Here is a 19,969-nt window from a genome sequence, read left to right on the forward strand (position 1 = left end):
TACCTCCCACCAAAACAGGCTGAAATGTCAGGCAGTCGTTTCAAACAGCTCTTACACTAAAAGGACATTATCATTATTTTCACAATTTCAAAATAATATTCCTACCTCAGTGTGGAAATATATGTAAACATAGGAAAATCCTGTTTCTGACTGCACTGGGATTTTAAAGGTTCGGATTGGGGGAGGAGAAGCTGATCCTTGATCTGCATTAGGGGAAACTCCACCCCGGACTTTAGTACACACTCATCTATTTAAAATCAAATTTAATTTAAGTTGCATTTAAAATCGCAACAACAACAAAATAAAGGCAATAAAAAACAACAGAAGGCAGAAAATTACAGACTAGATTGAATGCCAACTGAATTGTATTCTAGTTGAACTGGGTACTGAGTACTGGTCGCTAATGAGTAGAGCATTTTCAAAAGATACTTTTGGTCATGTAGTGTATGTGGACACCAGCTCGTCGAACATCTCATTCCAAAATCATGAACATTAATATGGAGTTGGTCTCCCCTTTGCTGCAGCCTCCACTCTTCTGGGAAGGCTTTCTACTAGATGTTGGAACATTGGTGCGGGGACTTGCTTCCATTCAGCCACAGGAGCATTAGTGAGATCGTCTTCATCGACCTGGCCAAGGCTTTCGACTCTGTCAATCACCATATTCTTATCGGCAGACTCAGTAGGCTCGGCCTCCTTCACTCACGCCGCCAAACTTACCCTAGTAAAACTGACTATCCTACCGATCCTCGACTTCGGCGATGTCATCTACAAAATAGCTTCCAATATTCTACTCAGCAAACTGGATGCAGTTTATCACAGTGCCATCCGTTTTGTTACTAAAGCACCTTATACCACCCACCACTGCGACCTGTATGCTCTAGTCGGCTGGCCTTCGCTACATATTCGTCGCTAGACCCACTGGCTCCAGGTCATCTACAAGTCCATGGTAGGTAAAGCTCCGCCTTATCTCAGTTCACTGGTCACGATGGCAACACCCACCCGTAGCACGCGCTCCAGCAGGTGTATCTCACTGATCATCCCTAAAGCCAACACCTCATTTGGCCGCCTTTCGTTCCAGTTCTCTGCTGCCTGTGACTGGAACGAATTGCAAAAATCGCTGAAGTTGGAGACTTATCTCCCTCACCAACTTCAAACATCTGCTATCTGAGCAGCTAACCGATCGCTGCAGCTGTACATAGCCATTGTCATGCTGAAACAGCAAAGGGCCTTCCCCAAACTGTTACCACAAAGTTTGAGGCACCGAATCGTCTAAAATTGTATAGTGTAGGTTAAGATTTCCCTTCGCTGGAACTAAAGGGGCTTAGCCCGAACCATGAAAAATAGCCCCAGACCATTATTCCTCCTCCACCAAACTTTACAGTTGCCACTATGCATTCGGACACGTATAGTTTTCCTGGCCTCCGCCAAACCCAGATTAATCCGTCTGACTGCCAGATTGTGAAGCGTGGTTCATCACTCCAGAGAACGCGTTTCCACTGCTACAGAGTCCAATGGCGCATGTTGATCTTAGGCTTGTGTGGGGCTGCTCGGCCATAGAAACCCATTCCATGAAGCTCCGCCGAACAGTTACTGCGCTGACGTTGCTTCTAGAGGCAGTTTGGTACTCGGTAGTGAGTGTTGCACCCGAGGACAGACAATTTTTATGAGCTGTGTTTCAGCACTCGGCGGTCCCGTTCTGTGAGCTTGTGTGGCCTACTGCTTCGCAACTGAGCCGCCGTTGCTCCCAGCGGTTTCCACGGGACAGCTCTAGCAGGGCAGAAATTTAATGAACTGACTTGTTGGAAAGGTGGCATCCTTTGACGGTGCCACGTTGAAAGTGACTGAGCTCTTCAGTAAGGCCATTCTTCTGCCAATGTTTGTCTATGGAGATTGCATGGCAGTGTGCTCGATTTTATACGCTGGTCAGCAACGGATGTGGTTAAAATATCAGAATCCACTAATTTTAAGGGTTGTCCACATATTTTTGTATATATTGTGTTTCTGCTGTCTTGTTATACTTCAGAAAAATGTGATCATGTGTGAATAAAGGCAAAATAAATAGCGTTTTCAATAGGATTGTTCCCAGGCATTCCCAAAGCTCCGTTCACACTACACAATTGTATAATTCCTACAATCGTATAACCTTTCATGCTACACTACACTTGATTTCTATGATCAAATTTGCTTTCATGTTTACTGACCATTTACTGGAACCAAGGATGTCAGACATTTCTAGAATGTGCATTGGAGATAATCAATATGAAGTTTGTTTTCATTTAGTTCCTCAAGCCTGTATGACCATCGAGAGCCTGTACACTGCGCTCGTACAAACTTTCAGAGCATGATCATAACATTTGTGATGAATATTGTGTAGTGTGAAAGCAGTTTTAATTCACACAATCTGAAAATAGGGTTTGATAGGCTGCGCAAATGTATAATGTAGGCCTGTGTGCAAATACAGAATGTGCATGCTTTCATGACAGGAGAATATAAATGATTGACAACTCGACATAATCTGAAATGATTGACAACTCGACATAATCTGAAATGATTGACAACTCGACATAATCTGAAATGATTGACAATCCGAACGGAATTTGAGCGATATAGGCCTATGGACTATCTCCTTTGGCTATCTGCGATGGACTATTTATTTTCCACCTTTCTGCTAAACAAATTGCTCATTCTGTTTGTGCATATTCTGAATAAAATCGGACTGATGATTTATCATTTTTGTCAGTGTCATGGCCTAGGCCATTTGACCATAATTTATTTAATTAATCTGAGGGGAAGCACTTCATTTTGAGAGGATATACTGTTATATTCTACATTTTGCAGTTGTTTTGTTCCCCTATTGTATGGATATCACAGGTATTGTTCTGCTGAAATTGATTGTATATATTTAATGGTATATTTCATCTTAAGGGAAAACCATTTTAGAGGGGTTACTTCTATAAGTCAAGTTAATTAAGATAAAGGAAAGGAGTTCATCTGGAGAGGATACATGATATATTCTATCCTCGATATTGTCACGTTGGCATAAATGATTCGGGACGAGACCAGTAATCATCTGCCCAAACGGCACGAAAGCCAAAACACACAGCACACGTACTCACACGCACCAACTGGACATAGTAACAATAATGGACACCCCAATGGAAACCAAAGGGCACACTTATACAAGTACTAATCAGTGGGAAGAGGGGACAGGTGTGCGTAATGAAAGTTCCGGAGGGATCCGTGACACTATATTATTTTTCCTCTTGCATTCTCAATTCTGGGTATTACTGTCAGCTAAAGGTTTGCTAATATTGATTGCATTTGTTGGCCTCTGTTTTTCATCCTTTTTAAAATGTATTTAGAACTGTTAATGCTGGTCTCTTTTCTAGACAGTTTATCATTTCTTGTTTTGTTATATCTTGCTAGTTATTTGCCATCTCTATTGACCAATCCTATGAACTAAAATCAGCTATCTAGGTTATAATGACCATAGAGTAGACGCTCTTCCCACCTCAGGCCTCTTTAGGTTTTAGGCTGAGGGGCGTCGGGAGTGCGAACGTTGTATGTAAGTAATTCATTATGGTAAGTATACTTGAAACTTGTATCTCATTATGGTAAGTGGTGACAGAAGTATTGATTGATGAAATTGTGTGGAAAATGACTGGGGTGGCGAAATGTACTTCTGTCATGGGCAAAGAAATAAAAAAATAGCTGATGATGTTAATTAATAATCATTTCAATCCGAATGTGCAAACTGTCTGTCACGTCCGTTGTTGGAATGAGACCAAAGTGCAGCATGGTAAGCGTACATCTTTCTTTATTTTGATGAACACCAAAAAAACAACCAAAGATAACACAGAGTGCCTGGAGTGCCTGGATACAGCCCTTAGCTGTGGTATATTGGCCATATACCACAAACCCGAGGTGCCTTATTGTGATTATAAACTGGTTATCAATGTAATTAGAGCAGTAAAAATAAATGTTTTGTCATACCTGTGGTATACGGTCTGATATACCACGGCTGTCAGCCAATCAGCATTCAGGGCTGATGAGAGGGACTATATGACACACTGAGGAGTCCACAACAGGGGGGTAGGGGAAACACAAATGGTAGGGAACGCCCTCCTGGGGAGTGACTGTCAGAGACAAACACCCTCCTGCTCTCCCCCGCCTCTCCCTGTGTATCATGTTCCCCTCTCCCAAACAACCAGGGAGATGACACCGATAGTCATGTGACATAAGCAGACACCACTGCTGTATTTGGTTACTGGCCCAACGGTCTTAACCTCTAGGCTACCTGCTGTCCTGTAACAAGGTAGAGGAATACAGACTGCCAACCATACCGTACCAGTCAAAAGTTTGGACACACCTACTCATTCCAGGGTTTTTAATTTATTTTTATTGTTTTCTACATTGTAGAATAATAGTGAAGATATCAAAACTATGAATTAACATATGGAATTCTCTAGTAACCAAAAAAAAGTGTTAAATCAAAATATATTTTATATTTGAGATTCTTCAAAGTAACCACCCTTTGCCTTGCACACTCTTGGCTTGGCATTCTCTCAACCAGCTTCAAGGCAAAAGGTGGCTACTTTGAGGAATCTAAAATATTAAATATATTTTGATTTGTTTAACACTTTTTTGGTTACTAGATGATTCCATATGTGTTATTTCATAGTGTTGATGCCTTCACTATTATTCTACAATGTAGAAAATAGTAAAAAAATAAACAAAAACCCTTGAATGAGTCGGTGTGTCTTAACTTTTGATTGGTACTGTAGTTCCTCTCTGTTGTATATGTGTGAGTCATACAGTTCGCTTTGTTCTTCTCTCTCTCATCCCCACTATTCCAGCAGTGCTTAATTGAGCCAGATCCTGCCGGAACAAGACTTCTCAGATTTGACTTTGTTTGTTCCGGCACCTATTTGCCCAGATCCGGCACCTCTCGTGGCATGATTTATTCATTATTTCACTGTTCACACTGTAGACATTCTAATGAAAGCCATCAGCATTAAATCAAGTTGCCTGCTCATTATTTTTCCCACCCCCCCAGAAAGACCATGTAAAAGCGTGGTGATCCTTCTGTGTAATCATCCTATCCTGCCACACTGGTTCCAGACCTGCTCTCTTATTTGCACATAGACGTTATGGGAAGGGCCGGTGGGGTAAGTAACTAATATTGACGCAGGTGTAACAGGATTCTTCCGTCGAAGGAGAGGGGGACCAATACGCAGCGTGGTTGAAGTTCATGTTTTTTTTAATAAGAAAAACTATACATGAACAAACTACAAAACAATAAATGTGACAACCCGAAACCAGTCCCGTGTGGTACTGACACAGGAGACAATCACACACAAAACCCAAAACCAAACAGGCTACCTAAATATGGTTCCCAATCAGAGACAATGACTAACACCTGCCTCTGATTGAGAACCATATCAGGCCAAACACAGAAACAGACAAACTAGACACACAACATAGAATGCCCACTCAGATCACACCCTGACCAAACAAAACATAGAAACATACAAAGCAAACTATGGTCAGGGTGTGACAGCAGGTCTTGGTAGTGGTGGTCAGCTAGTGAAGAGGTCCCTACATAAATCGGTCTCCCTACTTGAATTTGAATCGTGGGAAAGCCAAATAAAAAATGTATAAGAAAAGGCAATCGAGTTTGACATTTTTCAAGTCCAAAAATCCAGAGAAAGATGGTGAATCAAACCCAGAACGAGCTGTCCGTGGCGGAGGAGAGGAGTGAGGTGCAAACTGTTATTGATGGCAATGCTAATCCTGACAGTTCAGCAATCACCACCAGCACCTCCACTAGCTAGTAGGCTACTAGCAAGTCAGACTCAGAGGGAGACCGGGAGCAGTGCATCCACCGACTAAGTACTTGGAGGAGGTACAATTTGCAGTTCAAGAACAAGCAAACGTATAACCCCTGGCTTAACATGAAGAATTTAAAGTTGGGCTGTACAACATGCCAAAAGGTAGTAAGCTTCAGTCTCGAAACAACTGGAGGCATTAAACTAGCAAAAGAGTGGGTGGAACGTACAATAAATTAACATCCTATGCATCAGAAGTAAAACATAAAAAAAAAACAACAACAACAAACGAGCCCTCAGAAAAGGTTTTTAAACATGCCTGAACCCAGGTGCATTTGGTGGCAGCAAGCCTTGTAGACAAGGCTAAAGAGGACACCCAGGTTAACACTCAAAATGAACAAAAAACATAGACACTATGCCAGAGTCTTCAGAACAGCCTTAGAATGTTGAACATCACAGCCACATGCCCGCTCATGGCTTTCAGCAAGAAGTTGACTCTCGGGAGTTAAATGGACTTGACATGGGGAGAGTCATTGTGGGAGGTTTCACAGCACACGTTTGTAACCTGAATATGTGCTTCATGTTATCACATTAAATACATTGGTTTATTTTATTTGAAGTTATATTCCGATATTTGTTCTCCTGTACATTGAGGTCTTGAAAAGTATATGAAATTGGGGTCTCGTAAGCCCCACAGCTGAGTATGTGTGCATATGGCGGAGAGTGCTGTCCGTGTTCTGCAGTGTCGTCTAAAAATGTTGCTGTACATTTATGTCTAGATAATAAGGCTATAAGAAATCCGGACTTGTGTCAGCCCGCAGCTGTACTCAAGTATGTTGGCATACTGCATACTACATTTAAAATGCTTTGAACTAATTAGCACCTTGGATAGTGCTGTCCGTTTCACCACCATAGATAGTAGGCTACTTGGAGAGTGCTGCCCGTTTCACCACCATAGATAGTAGGCTACTTGGAGAGTGCTGTCCATTTCACCACCATAGATAGTAGGCTACTTGGAGAGTGCTGTCCGTTTCACCACCATAGATAGTAGGCTACTTGGAGAGTGCTGCCCGTTTCACCACCATAGATAGTAGGCTACTTGGAGAGTGCTGTCCGTTTCACCACCATAGATAGTAGGCTACTTGGAGAGTGCTGTCCGTTTCACCACCATAGATAGTAGGCTACTTGGAGAGTGCTGTCCGTTTCACCACCATAGATAGTAGGCTACTTGGAGAGTGCTGTCCGTTTCACCGCCATAGATAGTAGGCTACTTGGAGAGTGCTGTCCGTTTCACCACCATAGATAGTAGGCTACTTGGAGAATGCTGTCCGTTTCACCACCATAGATAGTAGGCTACTTGGAGAGTGCTGTCCGTTTCACCACCATAGATAGTAGGCTACTTGGAGAGTGCTGTCCGTTTCACCGCCATAGATAGTCGGCTACTTGGAGAGTGCTGCCCGTTTCACCACCATAGATAGTAGGCTACTTGGAGAGTGCTGTCCGTTTCACCGCCATAGATAGTCGGCTACTTGGAGAGTGCTGTCCGTTTCACCACCATAGATAGTAGGCTACTTGGATAGTGCTGTCCGTTTCACCACCATAGATAGTAGGCTACTTGGAGAGTGCTGCCCGTTTCACCACCATAGATAGTAGGCTACTTGGAGAGTGCTGTCCGTTTCACCAGCATAGATAGTAGGCTACTTGGAGAGTGCTGTCCGTTTCACCACCATAGATAGTAGGCTACTTGGAGAGTGCTGCCCGTTTCACCACCATAGATAGTAGGCTACTTGGAGAGTGCTGTCCGTTTCACCAGCATAGATAGTAGGCTACTTGGAGAGTGCTGTCCATTTCACCACCATAGATAGTCGGCTACTTGGAGAGTGCTGTTCGTTTCACCACCATAGATAGTAGGCTACTTGGAGTGTGCTGTTCGTTTCACCACCATAGATAGTAGGCTACTTGGATAGTGCTGTCCGTTTCACCACCATAGATAGTAGGCTACTTGGATAGTGCTGTCCGTTTCACCACCATAGATAGTAGGCTACTTGGAGAGTGCTGTCTTTTTCACCACCATAGATAGTAGGCTACTTGGATAGTGCTGTTCGTTTCACCACCATAGATAGTAGGCTACTTGGATAGTGCTGTCCGTTTCACCGCCATAGATAGTAGGCTACTTGGAGAGTGCTGACCGTTTCACCGCCATAGATAGTCGGCTACTTGGAGAGTGCTGTCCATTTCACCACCATAGATAGTAGGCTACTTGGAGAGTGCTGTCCGTTTCACCACCATAGATAGTAGGCTACTTGGATAGTGCTGTCCGTTTCACCACCATAGATAGTAGGCTACTTGGAGAGTGCTGTCCGTTTCACCACCATAGATAGTAGGCTACTTGGATAGTGCTGTCCGTTTCACCACCATAGATAGTAGGCTACTTGGATAGTGCTGTCCGTTTCACCACCATAGATAGTAGGCTACTTGGAGAGTGCTGACCGTTTCACCACCATAGATAGTCGGCTACTTGGAGAGTGCTGTCCATTTCACCACCATAGATAGTAGGCTACTTGGAGAGTGCTGTCCGTTTCACCACCATAGATAGTCGGCTACTTGGCTGCTACGTTGTGTTTGACACTTTTTTTCCTCTGCGTCTCACACAGACACGGCGGTTGGAACCAAAAATCTCAAATTTGGACCCATCAGACAAAAGGACAGATTTCCCCCGGCCTAACGTCCATTGCTCGTGTTTCTCGGTCCAAGCAAGTCTCTTCTTCTTATTGGTGTCCTTTAGTAGTGGTTTATTTACAGCAATTCAAAGGCCTGATTCACGCAGTCTCCTCTGAACCGTTGATGTTGAGTTGTCTGTTACTTGAACTCTGTGAAGCATTTATTTGGGCTGCAATTTCTGAGGCTGGTAACTCTCATGAACGTATCCTCTGCAGCGGGTGGATCTTCCTTTCCTGGATGGTTTTTGCAACTTTTTATATTTTTTTATCGATTTTATTTCACCTTTATTTAACCAGGGAGGCCAGTTGAGAACAAGTTCTCATTTACATCTGCGACCTGGCCAAGATCAAGCAAACTAGTGCGACATAAACAACAACACATGGAATAAACAAACCTACAGTCAATAACACAACTTAATAACACAACACAAAAGTCTATATACAGTGTGTGCAAATGAGGTAAGATAAGGGAGGTAAGGTAATAAATGGGCCATAGTGGCGGAATAATTGCAATTTAGCAATTAAACACGGGAGTGATAGATGTGCAGAAGATGAATGTGCAAGTAGAGATACTGGGGTGCAAAGGAGCACAAACAAATAGCAATATGGGGATGAGGTGGTTGGGTGGGCAATGATCTGTGAGCTGCTCTGACAGCTGATGCTTAAAGTTGGTGAGAGAGATATGGGTCTCCAGCTTCAGTGACTTTTGCAGTTCGTTCCAGTCATTGGCAGCAGAGAACTGGAAGGAAAGACGACCAAAGGGGGAATTGGCTTTGGGGGTGACCAGTGAAATATACTAGCTGGAGCACGTGCTACGGGTGGGTGCTGGTATGGTGACCAGTGAGCTGAGTTATGGCTGGGCTTTACCTAGCAAAGACTTATAGATGACTTGGAGCCAGTGGGTTTTGGCAACGAAAATGAAGCGAGGGCCAGCAAACGAGAGCATACAGGTCGCAGTGGAGGGTAGTATATGTGGCTTTGGTAACAAAATAGATGGCACTGTGATATTGATATTTTACCAAATAGGGCTATCTTCTGTACACCACCCCTACCCTATCACAACACAACCGATTGACTCAAACCTAGGATGGTAAGAACTAGATTATATGGACCTTAGAGTCCTTTAGGTATTGTCTAACCAGGTTTTTCAAATATTGCACCCTTTCTCCCCCAGTTACTGTATATAAAGCACTCAGTAGTCAGTACTGATTACTTGACAAGCATGTAATATACCATATGTCTGTCTATTGTTGGGGTTGTAACCCTGTCCAACAATAATCAAATCGAATCATAAGCAACATTCCATATAGGACCCTCATATAGGATCACATAGCCAAGATGCTCCATCTCAAAAGGTTATAGCAAGCCGGAGATAAAAATATAGAATGTGACTCGAGTTAAATCATCCTTGGTTTTTAATCAGGCGTAACTACTAGTTTCAGAATGGTCACATTATCTGTTATTATTTTTCATTCGTACAAGGTGTGCGTACAGTTTGAGCAGGGTTTTTTGGTTTGTCAACCTCTAACCTTAAACTCACATTTTAATCCAACTGTAGTTAACCACAACCCACCAGCCTTCCCTGAAGGCTGAAAAAAAAGACATGAGAAGCTGAAGAAAATATTGAAAACATTGCATGGATATTATGGAAAATACACTTGCATTTTCTTACTTGCGTATACAGTTAATGGTATACAGTCAAAAGGAGACTGTAAATATAGGGCAACTGCGAGGGTTCTTTGTTGGTTCATTAAGCAAATGCTAATATGAATGATGCGTCAGACAGACATCCCTTGGGTACCCTCTTTTGAACAGCTCGTCAGCTGTTTCAAGGGTCAGTCACTCCACTGAAATACTCTACTGCACCAATAGAATCACATTCTCAACAATAGAACATGCAAATAATGGAGAAAATAACCAAGTAAAGCATCTACATACTGTGGACATATTCGACTACGGTCCTGGAGTCCGGAAACACATCTGGTTTCATTCTTTGCTTCTAAACATGGACACTTGGGCTGTGTTAATTAAGATATAGCGTAGTAGATAAACGTTTTGCAACAGTACCTCCTTTTTTCACTTCACCTCAAAAAGCTTTCTGCCAATGACAATTGGTCAATTAACTAGGTAGGAAAGAAAACCAGCAGTACCTAAGCCCTCGAATAGTTGAATTACCCTCGCATACAGATGTATATTGAATTTGGGTGGGGAATCTATTAACAGAGGGTTGCCAGAGTCGGGTTGTCTACTTCTTCTGTAATGTTGTTCTCTGATCCTTCCGAATGTGACAAAACATCACAACCTCCAGTCCCCGGTTTAGGCTAATGCTCTGAGTCACTGCCTTTACTCTATAGTCATGACCTGTTCTGTGATAACTCTTTATGAATTCTCCCTTGGCTGTAAAATCTGAAATATGTACACTATCCTTCAGAGTTGTTCGCTCGAGTCACATGACTTTGACTCGAGTTACAAGAGACTCGACTTAGAAAATAACTTGACTTGGAGCCTCAAGACTCTGGACTCAACTTTGACTTGAGAGTGATGACTTGACAGGTTTTAGAATGCCGAAATTATATGGCTAGATTTTGTAATGTTTTGTCACTCATTTTCTGGCACAGTCTACATGGATTACTTTTCACGCAGCAAGAGACTGTAGCTGCAGCATAGCCCTTGCAACAAAAAAAAACCTGCAACAGATTGGCTAGTGAAACTCAGTCTGCCCTCTGATTGGACCAGCAAACTGTCAATCAACACAGGTCGGGTGAGCTAGCGAACAGATTGCTGATTGGCAGTAGAGCTATAGGATCGGGTGCAGCACAAATATCAAATTGTAGGGAGAGAGGATTGCCATAATGGATAAATATGTAACTCCAAAAATAGTTCAGTGATCAAGAATATTAACTGTTTACTTTGCTAGCTCACCAGCAATGGGGCATCAATTACGAGCATAGGCCTACTGGTCTTTTGGTATTTATAATAGCTTGAAATTGATCATTTACTCATGAAGCTTGCATTTTTAATTTGTTGTTCAAATTCATTATTACTGTGGCTAAGACTCACCATAAGCGCGGCTTTCCACTTGCGCTCTCCAAACTCCAACCAGTAGAGTGCTTTTTTTCTCTTGTTGAAATGCTTGCTGTTGCTTTTTTAAATGTATATGTGGTAAACCTGTATTCCATGTAATACTACGATAATTGCTAGTGTTTCATCATTCCACCCCGTACCATTTATTGCAACACTTAGACATTTCTGTTTTCTGTGTAGTAGGCCTACGACACCTTTTCATTTAGCCAACCATTTGTTACCCTGCTCTGAGTGGGTGCAGTGTTTATTGTGCTCCGTCTCTGTCATTTTTGTCGTGTGTAGTAGGAGCATGGGCACCTCAGTGTGCATAGGAATAGGCTCCGTGGCTTGGAATCAGAACATTGAGTAAGAGAAAATGATTGTTCCATGTTAGCATGGTGTTGAAATATCATTAACAATCATTAAGTTTGATTAAGATAAATGTTCCAATGGGCGTGGAAATGTCCATTTACATTGTAGAACCAGTTTGTTTATTGGTTGTAATTGCACAATTGGGTAATTGTATGGTCCTGGGGGCCAAGTGCTTATTTTATGTACCTATTGGAGCTCCTGTTAGACAGATTTGATTTGGTTTCTCAAGGGGAGGTTGTGCAGTCTTTCACTCTACCTGTGTCCATTCAGATAGGACAGGTGAAGCCTGATTCAGAGGCTAGTTCTTTTGGGCTGTTGCCTGTGTATATTTGGTAAATCTACTTGTATATTCTGTATTATATGGTGCTTTCACCATTGGATCACCAAGATCTGTAAATAAATGTACACTCTGAGCATGTCAACCTGCCTTGCCTTCTGCTGATTTCCTGCCCTTACAGACTGCTACAAGGTCCCTGTTTTACAATTAGCCTACATAGGCTAATCAAAATGTGTTGTAGACAAAACAAGATTTATTTATTTTTTACTTGAAGAAAAAAAAAACATGGCTTTCTTTTAGACAACTTGTGACTTAAAACATGCGTGTGACTTGGTCCCACCTCTGTTGTCCTTACTCAATAAAATCACAAAAACAAAGTAAGGGTCAATTCCAACGAAGATCTTCAGGAAAGAATCAAACAGAAAAGCTGATTAGCATTCTTTTAAAGGTTATAATCATTGAATATGCCACCACTATATGGTCAGGATAGGTAGTTGCATTCATTATCTAGTCAATTTTACCAACAGGCTTACATTGCAGATTAACTAGCAATAGATGTGAGTGAGAAATTTACAGGTGATTATTTCAAGCAAGCCTTGACAATGCTCATTTCAAATTGACCAACGGAGGCTGGTGATTATTTTCACGCCCCAGGCTATTTCATCCAGCTACGGTGTCAGTCGGCAACACAAGCACCCAAACCACATTACAATGTGGTCTACCTGTATTAGTCCCTGAGCTCTGTTTACACCCTGGGCACAAAACCTAGAGGGGAAACGCAATCCAGCAGAGACAGCTAGCCTATCAAATATTAACCTCTCGGCTAAGCCAGGAGTCTCAGTCTCACAGCACAGCAAAGTCACCAAAAGCCAGACATTACAAGAATGCTATTCGCAGCAATGCTAGCTAAATGGAATGCTATCCTCAACACACACTAGCCATGCTAGCCATTAGCGACCTGCTCTGCTAGCTATATCATAAACTCAGCAACAACAAAAAAGAAACGTCCCTTTTTCAGGACCCTGTCTTTCAAAGATAATTCGTAAAAATCCAAATACCTTCACAGATCTTCATTGTAAATGGTTTAAACACTGTTTCCCATGCTTGTTCAATGAACCATAAACAATTAATGAACATGTACCTGTGGAACAGCTTACAGACGCAATTAAAGGTCACAGTTATGAAAACTTAGGACACTAAAAAGGCCTTTCTACTGACTCTGAAAGACACCCAAAGAAAGATGCCCAGGGTCCCTGCTCATCTGAGTGAACGTGCCTTAATCATGCTGCAAGGAGCCATGAGGACTGCAGATGTGGCTAGGGCAATAAATTGCAATGTGAGACGCCTAAGACAGCACTACAGGGAGACAGGACGGACAGCTGAATGTCCTCGCAGTGGCAGACCATGTGTAACAACACCTGCACAGGATCGGTACATCCGAACATCACACATGCAGGACAGGTACAGGATGGCAACAGCAACTGTCTGAGTTACACCAGGAACGCAGAATCTCTCCATCAATGCTCAGACTGTCCGCAATAGGCAGAGAGACGCTGGACTGAGGGCTTGTAGGCATGTTGTAAGGCCGGTCCTCACCATACATCACCTGGCAACAACGTCGCCTATGGGCACAAACCCTCCGTCGCTGGACCGGACAGGACTGACAAAAAGTGCTCTTCACTGACGAGTCGTGGTTTTGTCTCACCAGGGGTGATGGTCGGATTTGCGTTTATTGTCGAAGGAATGAGCGTTACACCGAGGCCTGTACTCTGGAGCGAGATCGATTTGGAAGTGGAGTGTCCGTCATGGTCTGGGGGCGGTGAGTCACAGCATCATCGGACTGAGCTTGTTGTCATTGCAGGCAATCAATGCTGTGTGTGACAGGGAAGACATCCTCCTCCCTCATGTGGTGCCCTTCCTGCAGGCTCATCCTGACATGACCCTCCAGCATGACAATGCCACCAGCCATACTGCTCATTCTGTGCGTGATTTCCTGGAAGACAGGAATGTCAGTGTTCTGCCATGGTCAGCGAAGAGCCCGGATCTCAATCCCATTGAGCACGTCTGGGACCTGTTGGAGCGGAGGGTGAGGGCTAGGGCCATTCCCCCCCAGAAATGTCTGGGAACTTGCAGGTGCCTTGGTGGAAGAGTGGGGTAACATCTCACAGCAAGAACTGGCAAATCTGGTGCAGTCCATAAGGAGATGCACTACAGTACTTAATGCAGCTGGTGGCCACACCAGATACTGACTGTTACTTTTGATTTTGACCCCCCACCCCTTTGTTCAGGGACACATTATTCCATTTATGTTAGTCACATGTCTGTGGAACTTGTTCAGTTTATGTCTGTTGTTGAATCTTATGTTCATACAAATATTTACACATGTTAAGTTTGCTGAAAATAAATGCAGTTGACAGTGAGAGGACGTTTCTTTTTTTGCTGAGTTTACATGTTAAACTTTTGAGTTAATAGTTTTGACAATGGATACCCCATTATTGTGAAAGAGACAAAAAGTGGAGTACGTTTCTTAGCCAAGATACCGGAGCATATCCCTTTGCTAAAACATTACTATGGATGGAGCTCTTGTGCAGGATTTCAACACTCCGACTAGTACACCTCATCAGCATAGTGGTCTTAACAGGTCAGCCACTGCCAAAATGTTTATGTCTCTTCACGGCAAATAACTGTTGAAGTGGGTGGAGATGAGGTGGCGATATACACTTACTGTTGTGTATTTTATCTGCAAGGTTATATTGTTACCAGTCACACATTAATCACAATCAAACCTGACCAACCCAACTGTTCCACAGTAAAGATTAGATAATAAAGAAAAACACTGAATACAGGACCAGCACAACACTAACAGCATTGGTTGTGTCAACAGGAGGAACAGTGAATACACTGACAATACACAGGAGTCCTTCTAAAATAAATAAAAAATTGCCAGATTGGAAACCAAGCAGAGACTTTAATATTGTAAACTTAGATTCATGCTTTTGACAAGGTTTTAATGTCTCATAAACCCTTGTAGCAGTTGAAAATCCATTATAGGTGTATATAATTGGAACATGATGTGTCTTGTCACTTGGGATCGGCATTGGTTGTTTCTTTTACTTTACTTCTTCATCATGTGATCCATCCTGCCCTAGGATCTCATATCAGGGCCAGGCTACATCCAATACCTTCCCCCTGATAACAAAGGACTCCTTGTCCTTTCTCTTATTCCTGCAGGCCTTCTCCAGGTTGAAGTTTCCCCTAGATGAAGCTCTAGGATCAGCTTCTCCTACCCAATCCTAACCTTAAAATTAACCCCTTACACTCATGGGAATTAACCTATAGGGCAAAATTGAAATGTTTCTTACAGAAGAAATATGGAATGCATAACCAAGGTAGCTTTTAAAAGGGAACAGTTTGGAAGTTATGGGGAAATGATTACACTAAAAGGTGAGGACTCAACACTTAACCGACACAAGACTGAATCCAAACGTGAACACTGTTGATTTTATGTTCATTTGACAATTATTGCACTTTTCTCTGCATTTGTTGATAATCAAATCTGATATACTCTGGATACATTCAGTAACATGATAAGATTATTCTTGGAAAATTGGGGGTCGGTGCAGCATGAGACCAAAAAAATGACAACGGGTTTGAGTGAGATTTCTAACTGGTGTTTCAAAGTGGCCATACACCTCTCCAAAGTGTGCACAGTTCCCAAATCATTTAAATGCACTTTTATGACTCAAAAGAAGAGACCTGAACTTTAAGGTGCTTTTTTGATCTGTCCTAGCTGGGCCGTTGCGGAACTAGAAAAAGCACACTTGTAGTTGTTTGGAACACGAGACCTGCATCCAAGCCTTCACACAATTACTGTTGTGATTTACGCAATCCAAAAACGGTCCATAATAAAATCGGAATCTGGGTCAGGTGGGCATAATTGGAAAGATTGTTCTATTGCCAACATGCCTAGCTAAATTAAAAAATGCAATCTTACAGTGTCAGGCTTTCACAAGGCAATTCAGAGAATATCTTAATTTTCTGCGTATAGAATGGAGTCATGAATGCATTCAGATATGCATTCAGATATGCATTCAGATGCATGGTTCGTGGGAAATTGTCTTCACAACACAACAAACAGGCTCATTCTGTTCAGGACAATCAACGTTAGAACACCATTTCATCTTGTACATCAAACATAGTGATCATAAACATTGACACTGTGTATGACATGGGTTTAATGATATGGAAATGTGAAGTGCACATTTGGACTCACGGGTGTTTGACATCGAAGCAGCATTTTTTTTATTTTATCCTCAACGTCTCATCTTTCAAAATAATTGAGTCCTCATAATTTGAAGCATTTTCCTTACTCAGACAAAACATTTGCAAAAGTTGCCCAATTAGCAGAGTGATGGGGCAACTTCTTGTTGCGCCATGCTGAAGTTCAGAACGGCTAAACATATACAGAGCTGTTAAGCGGAGACCCTGAGCTCTGACGGCACGTTACTGTAAAACCACTGCGTTACAATTTAAGAGCTTATCAGTGTCCAAATCTGCCATTTTCAACCAATTCGCTGCATTTGGAAAGTATTCAGACCCCTTGACTTTTTCCACATTTTGTTATGTTACAGCCTGATTCTAAAATGGATTAAATAAAACATTCCTCGGCAATCTACACTATACCCCATAATGCCAAAGCGAAAACAGGTTTTAGGAAATTCTTGCAAATGTATTAAAAATAACAAAAACAGATTAACTTTTATTTACACAAGTATTCAGACCCTTTGCAATGAGACTCAAAATTGAGCTCAGGTGCATCCTGTTTCCACTGATCATTCTTGAGATGTTTCTACAACTGGATTGGAGTCCACCTGTGGGAAATTCGATTCGAAATTCTTTGATTGGACATGATTTGGAAAGGCACACAACTGTCTATATAAGGTCCCACAGTTGACAGTGCATGTCAGAGCAAAAACAAGGCCATGAGGTTGAAGGAATTGTCCGTAACGTTCCGAGACAGGATTGTATCGAAGCACAGGTCTGGGGAAGGGTACCAAAATGTTGAAGGTCCACAAGAGCACAGTGGCCTCCATCATTCTTAAACAGAAGACGTTTGGAACCACCAAGTCTCTTCCTAGAGCTAGCCGCCCGACCAAACTGAGCAGTCAGGGGAGAAGGGCATTGGTCATGGAGGTGACCAAGAACCCGATGGTCACTCTGAATGAGCTCCAGAGTTCCTCTGTGGAGATTGGAGACCTTTCCAGAAGGACAACCATCTCTGCAGCACTCCACCAATCAGGCCTTTATGGTAGTGTGGCCAGAAGGAAGTAAAGGGCACAGTAAAAAGCACATGACAGCCCACTTGGAGTTTGCCGAAAGGCACCTAAAGGACTCTGACCATGAGAATCAAGATTCTCTGGTCTGGTGAAACCAAGTTTTAAATCTTTGGCCCGAGTGCCAAGTGTCACGTCTGGGGAAACCTGGCACAATCTCTACAGCGAAGCATGGTGGTGGCAAAATTATGCTGTGGGGATGTTTTTCAGAGGGACTGGGAGATTAGTCAGGATCAAGGGAAAGATTAACGAAGCAAAGTACAGAGAGATCCTTGATGAAAACCTGCTCGAGAGTGCTCAGGACCTCGGAAAGTGAACCTTCGCCCCAGTCTAACAGGACAAAGAAAAGTCTCAATGTCCTTGAGTGGCCCAGCCAGAGCCCAGACTTGAACCCGATCGAACATCTCTGGAGAGACCTGAAAATAGCTGTGCAGCAACACTCCCCATCCAACCTGACAGAGCTTGAGGGGATCTGCAGAGAATTATGGGAGAAACTCCCCAAATACAGGTGTGCCATGCTTGTAGCGTCATACCCAAGAAGACTTGAGGCTGTAATCATTGCCAAAGTACTGAGTAAAATGTCTGAATATTTATGAAAATGGGATATTTCCGTTTTTTTTATTTGTAATAAATTTGCAAACATTTCTAAAAACCTGTTTTTGCTTTGTCATTATGGGGTATTGTGTGTACATTGATGAGGAAAAACAACAATTGAAACCATTTTAGGATAAGGCTGTAACCTAACAAAATGTGGAAAAGTGAAGGGGTCTGAATACTTTCTGGGTGCATTGTATACGGGTACGAGTGTAAAGAGCTACAGGGAAAAATACAAAACCCAAGATCAGTTTCTAGAGGCATCTTCACCCCGGAGCTAGCAATATTTGCTGCCATGGTCTGTTGTCAATCCAGACCCAGAATGAAATAGTTGGACGGGAATTTGGTTTCCATGGGTGGGCCCGTTTTTTATTTTCTTTACAGGAGGTCCCAACAGCCTTCTTTATTGAGATGTAAAAACACAACTTATACAACGGCTGGGGTTGGAATTAGAATTCCAAGGAGTGGGAATGTTCGATGTGGGTGGGCGGTTATTTGAATAAATCCATTGAATATACACCATCACAAAGAAATCCATTAGTTTAGGCAGGTCCTAAAAAACACAAGACTAATAAAAATGCATTTTCAAAAGAATAGAATTGCATATTTTGAATATGTTACTTGTCTTTTGCAGCCAAGGTTACATGGCTGCGCCACGCAAATGAAACCGTTCGAACGCTACAGACAATTTTGCGAGAAGACCGATTTTTGAGATGTCTCGTGGTCTGAGAAACAGTTCTGTCATCTTTCACCACAGATGTGGAAGTGTTACATAGGTGGATGCGGTGGATTGAGATGCAGCAAATAAAAAAAATCTCTAGTTTAAACGGATGGATTTTTAAGGGGATTTTTGTATCATCTAATTCATTAGACATCAACCTTGGGGGTTAAATGGTAAGCCCAGATAATAAAGTCTGATTTAATTAACGGATACTGAATCCACATCTCAAACCACAACACAATCAACAAATAACAGACAAACAAATTTGACTGTACTAGCCTATTGCATTACCACTATAATGAATGCAATACTACAGTTAACTGTTTAACACAGTACAGGCAACAATCAAATAGTTGATTTATAGGGTAAAAACATCTTGGTACAAAACATCTCCCATTTTAAATCAGGTTTTCCTTTCGTTCTTGGTCCTCCATTTTTTCACTATCATCAACAATGATAACATTGAAACAAACTACAATTTAAACACTTCAATCTAGAATTTTACTTCCATGCAAATTCAGCTTGGTTTTATACAATGTGTTGTGGAGAGAAACAAACCTTTAGTCCTTCTACCAATCAGTCAGTCAGTATCCGAGCACTTTATTCCACGTTTCTTCATTTTGATCGTAAAAAATACAAAAGTAGAAAGTCATCCTAATTAATGAATAGCTTTTGTCGGTGAATAAAAATTATTAGAGAAAAACAACAGTCCACTCCTGTGCGTTAGCTCACGGACTGGACCAGTAGAGATGGGTTGAAGAAGTCAGTCTCTCTCTCCGGCTTGTCGGCGCCCTCGTTTTCTCCCTCTCTCTTCTTTATTGTCCTTCCTTACAAAAATATGAAACAACTAAATAAAAACGTAGTCTTTAACATTATAATAAACGTGATCGCTCAACAGCCAATAATGAGACTCAGCACTATTGAGTGGAGTCGACAGCTCTTGAATGAGGACAAAGCATTTGCCATTACATTGAATCAAATCTTATACAATAAAGTAATAGTAATATTTAAGTATTATTTTTAGGCCTACCTATGCCTATAGCCAAAACAGAGTCACAAAA

At 42.1% G+C, this 19,969-nt stretch overlaps 1 protein-coding gene across 11 annotated transcripts in view; it reads right to left on the reverse strand.

The window, feature by feature from the left end:
• Positions 1–19,969, reverse strand: part of LOC139387434 (amphiphysin) — a 138,506-nt gene that overhangs the window by 103,167 nt on the left and 15,370 nt on the right. The gene's annotated exons all lie outside the window — the stretch shown is intronic.

Source organism: Oncorhynchus clarkii, chromosome 28 (genome assembly GCF_045791955.1).
Source record: "Oncorhynchus clarkii lewisi isolate Uvic-CL-2024 chromosome 28, UVic_Ocla_1.0, whole genome shotgun sequence".
Taxonomy (NCBI): domain Eukaryota; kingdom Metazoa; phylum Chordata; class Actinopteri; order Salmoniformes; family Salmonidae; genus Oncorhynchus; species Oncorhynchus clarkii.